A 9,091-nucleotide genomic window follows, 5' to 3' on the forward strand; every position below is an offset into this window, starting at 1 on the left:
AGGTGGGCGGATCACGAGGTCAGGAGATCGAGAGCATCCTGGCTAATACGGTGAAACCCCATCTCTACTAAAAATACAAAAAATTATCCGGGCGTGGTGGCAGGCGCCTGTAGTCCTAGCTGCTCGGGAGGCTGAGGCAGGAGAATGGCATGAACCTGGGAGGTGGAGCTTGCAGTGAGCTGAGATCGTGCCACTCAACTCCAGCCTGGGCAACAGAGTGAGACTCCGTATCAAAAAAAAAAAACCTATAGACTGGGTGGCTTAAACAGCCAAATATTTAATATATATATATCATTTATATATAATATATATATCTAGTGTCTCTATATACATATATATACACATATATATACAGCAAGGTGCTGTCAGTTTCCATTCTTGGTAAGCGCCTCTGCCTAGCTTGCAGACAGCCACCTGTATCCTGATCTGTCTGCTTGTAGTTGTAGCCTCACATGGTGGAGATGGGAGGACCTCTTTTTAAAAGGGCACTAATCCCATCATAGGGGTTCCATTCTTGCGATCTCATCTAAAACTAATTTTCTCCCAAGGACTTCACCTTCTAGTAGCACCACATTGGGGGTTAGGGCTTCAATGTATAAATTTTGAGGGGACGTAAACCCTTTGTTTCAGTCCATAACAGAAAATGATGGCTATTGATGTTGGAACTCAGCATTGACTTTGCCTATATAAATGCAACATCGTTAATGAACGGTTCTCAATGGACAGAAGTCTCTACTTGGGCAAAGTGGTATAACAGCAGCAAGCACTATTTAAAACTGATTTGACTGGAAGGAAATGGTTGATAAATGGGATTTCTAATGCAAGTTGCTGTTTTGGCTCTGAGTATGGAATCTAAGCATGGCAATCTCAAATAGAGCCCCACCTTGTGGTTAGTAGAGGAAGCTGCTCATCTCAGGAAATGAGTGGTTAGCTTTCTATTCTTTAATAGTGTGGGCTGAAGTAGATGTTTTCTTGATTTTTAAAAGCATATGTTTTTTGAATTTTATTATTATTATTAATTATCTTCACATGGATACATAGCTGATAAGCAGTGCTTGATTTTATGACCCTTTAGCTTTGCCATTTGTTTCCCATATGCCCTCTTAGAATGTCTTTGGTATACAGTCCCCTCACCTGTATGTTATTTCTGGTCACTTTTTTACTCTCAGATGACTCCAACTAATCAATTACTGAGCTGAATTTGGCTCGGGGAGTATTTGCCTTTCAATAATGATAGCCTCTTGATAAAGTAAATGCCTGTAGGACCCTAGGGAATGACTCAAAATAGTGTGTGCTGGACATTTTGGTGTAAGGTGGGAGAAATATTTTGGACGGAAAAAAAATCAGGAAGAGAGGTGCCAGACTTATTTAAATCTAACTCAATCTATACTATCTTTATAGGAAATTAAAAATATAATACAATTTAATTAATTATGAGCATAGTCTATTTTTTGTTTCCTTTAATTATTGCAACTAACACATTTTCTCTTTTGCCAATAAAGGAAAACAAAAATATTTCACTCCAAAATATACTTCAGTGACATATTTCAAGAGGGTTATTCAGAGGGCCTACGGACAGGAATAGCCCTGAAAAGCTGCCTTTTGTGGAAGAAATTTGCATCTGTAGAGAAAAATCCACGTTAGTGAAATAAATACCCAGACTTTCTCTGAGGCCCTCCCCCTTATCCAGATCTAGAAAAGATGTACTCAACCACAAACTACCATCTCTTTTTTTCTGAGAGCTGCTGTCTGTGAGGTTTCATGTACACAACAAGCCCACCTTTGCCCCATGCCTGCCTTTCTCCCTCCTATAACCGTCTTGCCACACTCCAAGCCCATGTTTTTTCTATAATCTCAAGATGGTGTAATGGCGTTAACCACCTGGCCCTTTCTTTGAGTTTTCACATTTTGTATTACTTCCATGCACATGTGTGTGCAATAATAAATTTTGTTTGGCTTTTCTCCTAATAATGGGCTGTTTGTCAGCTGATTTTCAGTGAGCCTTCAGAAGGCGAAGGGGAAGTTTCCCCTTGGCTTCTGCAGTTTTGTTGTACTGCAGGATACAGAAAGCTCTACAGTTTTGTTGTAGAGCAGGATAACCAAAACCACTCTGCTCCTCTGGATGTCACATCAAGGGAACCCAGGATCTGACACGCCAGCCGTAGGGTAAGAATATCTTCCCAGTCAGATTCCCAGGTGTCTTTCATGAATCCTGTTGAGAGGTTGGTAAAAATCACTATCTCTTTTTCCTTTTTCAAATTAAGATTAATGGGAGAAAAGCATTTACAGTAGTCTTAGATGAAGCAACTCTAGTTTATTTTTTAGTGTAAATATTCATATGTTTGGTCCTTGTGCTCTTAAAAGTAATGGTAAAACCTGCAATTACTCTTGCACCAACCTAATATCTCAAACTTCTCAAAGTTTAAGAGTGACTCTAGGACACCTTCTTCCATTTGCTATGCCTCTCCTTTTGCCACCTTCAGTCTCCCATCTAGTTTCCTTAAGTGATTGATACGTTCCCCTTCAAGACGATAATTCCTCCATTTGGTAGTCACTGGATGAAAAACTGAAGAAAGAAAATAAGAGAGTTTCAATTACCACATAAACAGATCTAAAAGATATGCTAGTGACTCTGGGACCCCTTGAGGAACAAAGCCAACGTGCCAGTTTTCATGTGCGTCTGTGTGAAGAGACCACCAAACAGGCTTTGTGTGAGCAACATGGCTGTTTATTTCACCTGCGTGCAGGTGGGCTGAGTCCGAAAAGAGAGTCAGCGAAGGGAGAATAAGGGTGGGGCCGTTTTATAGGATTTGGGTAGGTAAAGGAAAATTACAAAGGGGGTTTGTTCTCTGGCGGAAAGGAGTGGGGGTCGCAAGGTGCTCAGTGGGAGTGCTTTTTGAGCCAGGATGAGCTAGGAAAAGGACTTTCACAAGGTAGTGTCATCACTTAAGGCAAGGACCCACCATTTACACTTCTTTTGTGGTGGAATGTCATCAGTTAAGGTGGGGCAGGGCATATTCACTTCTTTTGTGATTCTTCAGTTACTTCAGGCCATCTGGGCTTATACGTGCAAGTCACAGGGGATGCAATGGCTTGGCTTCGGCTCAGAGTCCTGACACCAATGACCCCTTTTGGGCCGCCTTTCTTTCTCATGGAGTCCTGAGAGTTACGAGTTGATTTGGCCCTATTCGTTAATGGATGTTGCCCTGAAATCAATGACCCAGTTAAGAAATTGAAACTAATTTTAAAAGCCACCTATTCAACTAAATCCATCTCCAAAGTACATATTTATGGCATTTCACTGGCTCTTTAAAAGCTCTTTGTGAAAGAAATTTCTATCTGTAAAGAAAACCTCCATTTGCAAGGGCACCTTCCTCTCCGTATCTAAACCCTGAGAAACTTTTACAATGAGAAAGGCAAGTTTACATAACAAACCTTACTTTTATTTAATGTACTTTTCCTGGCTATCTTTCCTTTTCTGTGCATTTACCTAATTATATATATATATGAGAATATATATAATTAAAACTAATGAAATAAGAAATAATTCCATATGCAAAGTGTACGAGAAAAGTAAGGTATGTTTTTGGTGAGGAAAGTTACAGAGGCACGAAGATTGTGTTTATTGAGAATGAAATAATTTTGTCTAGTTTATGGGTTATTTAAAGATTCTAAAGGACAACATGATATTGATAAAACTAAATAACAGTTTCTGACAGCCCCAGGAACCTCAAGAGATTTTGGGGGTCTTCAGCTAAAGAGGAGTTCACCCATCTCTCTTCTTTCTCTTTTCTTTTTTTTTTTGAGTCAGGGTCTTGCTCTGTTATTCAAGCTGGAATGCAGTGGCACAATCACAACTCACTGAAGCCTTGGCTTGTTTGCTCAAGTGGTCCTCCCACCTCAACTTTCTGAGTAGCTGGGACTGCAGGTGTGTGTCACCACACCTTGCTATTTTAAAATTTTTCTGTAGAGACGAGGTCTTGCTATGTTGCCTAGACTGAGTTCACTCATTTCATAAAGGTGTTACAGACACAGTATTTGGCTTTGCTTGTAAGCCTCAAGAGATTTTTAAAAGTTAAATCCAAAATTCCTTAGTAAAAAATTCCAGCAAAGCCAGCTTAAAAACAGCCTATATAGCAATCACTGTTCTTTCTATACTTTATGCAAATAGGCCAAGTGTAATAAAACTAAACTTATTTTGTACATAAATTGGTCTTACTATGATTTCTCTTTGTTAGAAATGGGGTACTGGAGACAGGAAAACTGTTTCAGATCGATACCTATAGTTCATCTGTTATTAGGTTCTGGATCTTTTTTTTTTTGAGATTTTATTATTTACCTGCAATATAAACGAAATCCTAAATTTCTAGTTTCCTCAGATATATGACTGTGACTCTGTAGACTAACATTTCCAATTTTTCTTTCTCTCTTCTAACCTAGAATCACTAGAAATTAAAACTGTGCTTTCCTTAAAGCCCTGCAAATGGAAACTAGACAACTTGATAAAAACTTCAGAAGAAATCACTACAGCTATCTATCTTTTTCTTTTTTCTTTTCTTTTTTTTTTTTTTTTTTGAGATGGAGTTTTGCCCTTGTTGCTCAGTCTGGAGTGCAATAGTGCCATCTCAGCTCACCACAACCTCCGCCTCCCAGGTTCAAGTGATTCTCCTGCCTCAGCCTCCCGGATTAGCTGGGATTACAGGCATGCGCCATCACGCCTGGCTAATTTTGTATTTTTAGTAGAGACAGGGTTTCTCCACGTTGGTCAGGCTGGTCTCAAACTCCCAGCCTCGAGCTATCCGCATGCCTCAGCCTCCCAAAGTGCTGGGATTACAGGCATGAGCCACTGCGCCCGGACATGTCTGTCTGTCTGTCTGTCTGTCTGTCTATCTATCTATCTATCTATCTATCTATCTATCTATCTATCTATCTATCTATATTTAGCCTTCATGCCTGTTGATATATGGACTACTCAGAAGGTTCACTAGAACATATGATTTGAACTACAATCTACAAAAATCTGTCCGATTGCCATGCCTGCCCAATCCAACTGAAGGTGTTTTAGAGACTTGAGAAAAACTAGTTTATAGACTACTCTAGACATTAACCTTAGTTTTTCCTTTGTTTCCATAGACATACCTCTTACTAACAGACATCTTACTTACAAGCATTTTACTTACAAACATCTGTTTGCCTGTATCATATGTAGAGACTTGGCTTTGAGATCCCATCTGCAATGCCACCTCCTGGAATGGGGCACAACTATTTAACTGAACCGACTTAGACTGATTCAAGAAGGTATCAGCTGCTTGGTCTAATGTATGCTTTTTCCCCTTCCCTTTTGCCAGTCCCTTATCTCACAACCTCTGACCCAAACCTCTTCATAGCTACCAACCCCATTTTAATATGTGAAACTTTCTAAACACAAAGTTTCAAATGGGGGGACTAAAGAAAACCAAAAATGTTTTGTACCAAAATATACTTCTTGAACATGTTTTGAGATGGTTATTCAGAGGGCGTGCAGACAGGAATAGCCCTGAAAAGCTGCCTTTTGTGGAGATTTGCATCTGTAGAGAAAAAACCACATTAGTAAAATAATAAATCCAGGCTTTCTCTACGGCCCTCTCCCTTACCCGGATCTAGAAAAGATTAACTCAGCCACAGGATACCATTTATTCTTTCTGAGAGTTGCTAGTTGGGAGATTTTAACTATATAATAAGATTGCCTTTGCCCCATGCTTTTGTTTCTCTCTCCTTCCCATTACCAGTCTTGGCATGCGCCAGCCCCCTAACCTCATGGCATGAAAGCATCAACCAGCTGGCCTTTTCTTTGAGATTTTACATTTTTTATGACTCCCATGCACATGTGTGTGCATTAATAAATTTTGTTTGGCTTCTCTTCTGTTAGTCTGCCTTTTGCTAGTTGATTTTCAGTGAACCTGTAGGGGGCAAAGGGGAAGTTTTCCCTTGGTCCCTGTAGCAATCACACTCTTCTTAGCAGACAACTACGTGAGCACTCAGAGATATCCAAACATGATCATAAAAGCACCAGTAAGAGGGGAAAATAAAGTCATTTTGGCATTGGCATTTTCAAATAAAAATATTATTAAAGACAATAAAATTTTTTTCATGATAGCCTATATATTTTCAACAGTAATCCTTTGTTTTTAATGAGATGACTTTGTTTTGATTTTGTGTTTTATCATTTTTATTGTTTTATGTTGTTGTTACTGTTTGTATTATTGCTTTTGAAGATTCTGAATCTTGTATTATTTGGGTAGAATTTATCATCAAAAGCTAATTGCTCTTATTAGAAATGCACTGTTGTGTTTTGCTTTAGGAAGGAATACTTTAATAAGGCTCTGCAAATTTTTGAAGACAGTTTACTTCCAGCTACTCAAAATGTGTTGTCACATTTCTGACCTTCTCTGACAGGATTAAAACCTTTACACAGATAAAATAAATAGAAATATGCCTCTCTTATTGAATAATTTGCATTTTAATTAACAAATAATTGTTTTCTGATTATAAAAATAATGCAACTTAATTTGTTATAGAAACTGAAAAACAGAACAACACACACATACAAAGTAAAAATCCTCTATAATAGTACTACCCAGAAGGAATCACTGTTAATATTTTGGTATACATCTGGTGAGTGTCAAACACAATTATTTAGAACACTAATATTCTCTTAGTACATACTTTTTAGTGGTTGCAAATAATTTAAAAATATAAATGGATCAACTTTCTTTAGCAGTTTCTATTTTTGTACATTATCTTGTTTTAGTTTATTTTTTCAGACCTCAAGAATACACTTGTTTTAGCTTTTATAAATACTTTCATATAAAAATATGAATGTTTATGGCTTTTAAGCTCTAACTTTTTCTTAGAATACATTCTTAGAAGTGCAAATGTTGGGTCAAAGAGTACATGGATGTTTTTATTCTTTGATACATGTTGAGTAACGATGTTATAGAAAATGTGTTAACATTTTGCACACTCGCAATATTTAAGAAAGTACATTTTCTAACACCTTCCATAATCCTGGGTATTGTCATTAAAAAGAGAGTGAGAGAGAAAGAGAAGCTTGCAGTTAGATAGACAAATAATGAAGTTATTAGTAAGGATGGGCAGAGTTTTCATAAGTTTATTTGGCAAATGCATTTTTCTTCCAGTTCTTTGCCCCTTTTCTGTTGTGTTTAATCTTTTCTTATTGTTTGTTTGTTTTTTTTTTAGCTATTAAGAATAGTAATTCTTGTACACTGTTGGTGGGAATGCAGATTCCCAATAGGCATTATGAAAAACAGTATGGAGGTTTCTAGAGAAATGAAAAACAGAACTACTATATGACTTAGCAGTCCCTTTTGTAGGCATGTTCCCAAACAAAATGAAATCACCACCTCATAAAGATATCTGCCCTACCATATTGATTGCAACATTATTGGCAATAGCTAAAACATAAAAAAACCTAAGTGTATGTCAGTAGACAAATGGATAAAGAAATGATGGTATGTATATACGATGGAATATTATTCAGCTCTAAAAAGAATGAGATCTTGCCATTTGCCACAATGTGATGAACCTGAAGGACATTATGCTAAATGAAATAAGCCAGACTGAGGGATAAATATCACATGATCTCATTCATCTGTGGATCTAAAAAATAAAAATTCAAATATATAGAGACAGAGAACAAAAGAGTGATTACTTCGGATGGGGAAGAAATGGGGAGATGTAAGTCAGAGGATACAAAGTAGCAGATATACAGGATGAGCACATCTAGAGATCTAATATGCAACATGACTGTAGTTAATAAAATTCTACTGTATTTGGAATTTATGCTAAAAGAATAGATTTTAGCTGCCATTGCTATAAAAGCAAACAAACAAAAATAGGTAACTGTGTGCGATGATGAATATGTTAATTTGTTTCATTAATTTGCTTCATTAACATATTCGTCATCACACAGTTACCTATTTTTTTCCTGTGTATCCCATAGCGTCATGTTATATATCTTAAATATATTAATACAATTTATTTTAAAAAATAGTTACTGTCATATATATTACAAATACAGCTTCCAGTTTAACTTTATTTTTGCTTTATTTGCCTATATGTAGCATATATATATATATATATATATTTTTTTTTTTTTTTTTTTTTTTTTGAGACAAGAGTTTCACTCTGTCACCCAGGCTGGAGTGCAATGGCCCAATCTCGGCTCACTGCAATCTCTGCCTCCCAGGTTCAAGAGATTCTCCTGCTTCGGTCTCCTGAGTAGTTGGGACTACAGGCATGTGCCACCATGCCTGGCTAATTTTTTTGTATTTTTAGTAGAGACGAGGTTTCACCACATCAGTCGGGCTGGTCTCGACTTCCTGACCTCAAGTGATCTGCCTGCCTCAGCCTCCCAAAGTGTTGGGATTAGAGGAGTGAGCCACCGTGCCAGGCCTATTTTTTCTTTAACATGATGCATCCATTTTTTCTTATTTCTTCTTTGCCGTTGAGTTTGAATATTTTCATTCTACCTGAGGCCAGAGTTTTCTCTTGGAAATTCCGGGCCCGAGCCAGTAAATAGGGCAGCATTTTTGGCTTGTGAAAGTAGGTGAGTAGAGACACTGCACTGACCTTTCATGGTTCATAACCTGGATCCAAAGGGGTTATGTCTCATCTCCACACTTTGACATAGTGTTAAAAAAAATCAGTGCCTCATGGTTTTTCATTAAGCTATTTTAATAGTCCTTAATGTTTTTGCCAAGAATTTCATGCCAAGTCGAAAAAATGTAGGATAATCATGTGTTGGAGAGAACATATACTTTGGAGTCAGATAAACACACCTGAGCTGGAATTTTAGTTATTCTACTTACTAGTTGGTGATCTTGGGTAACTTATGGAAATTTGCAGTCACAATTTGTTTCTCTGAGAAAGGGGATTGATAATACTTGCCTCATCAGGTAATCATGATGTATTAGCATGCATTTTTCTCCTTCCTTTCTCTTTTCTTTCTTTCCTTCCTCCTCTCTGCCTTCCCTCTTGCCCTGCCTTCTCTCTGTATTTCTGTTGCATTAGTAAATGAGTGACTAATACT

Source organism: Pan paniscus, chromosome 2 (assembly GCF_029289425.2).
Source record: "Pan paniscus chromosome 2, NHGRI_mPanPan1-v2.0_pri, whole genome shotgun sequence".
In the NCBI taxonomy this organism is placed as follows: Eukaryota; Metazoa; Chordata; class Mammalia; order Primates; family Hominidae; genus Pan; species Pan paniscus.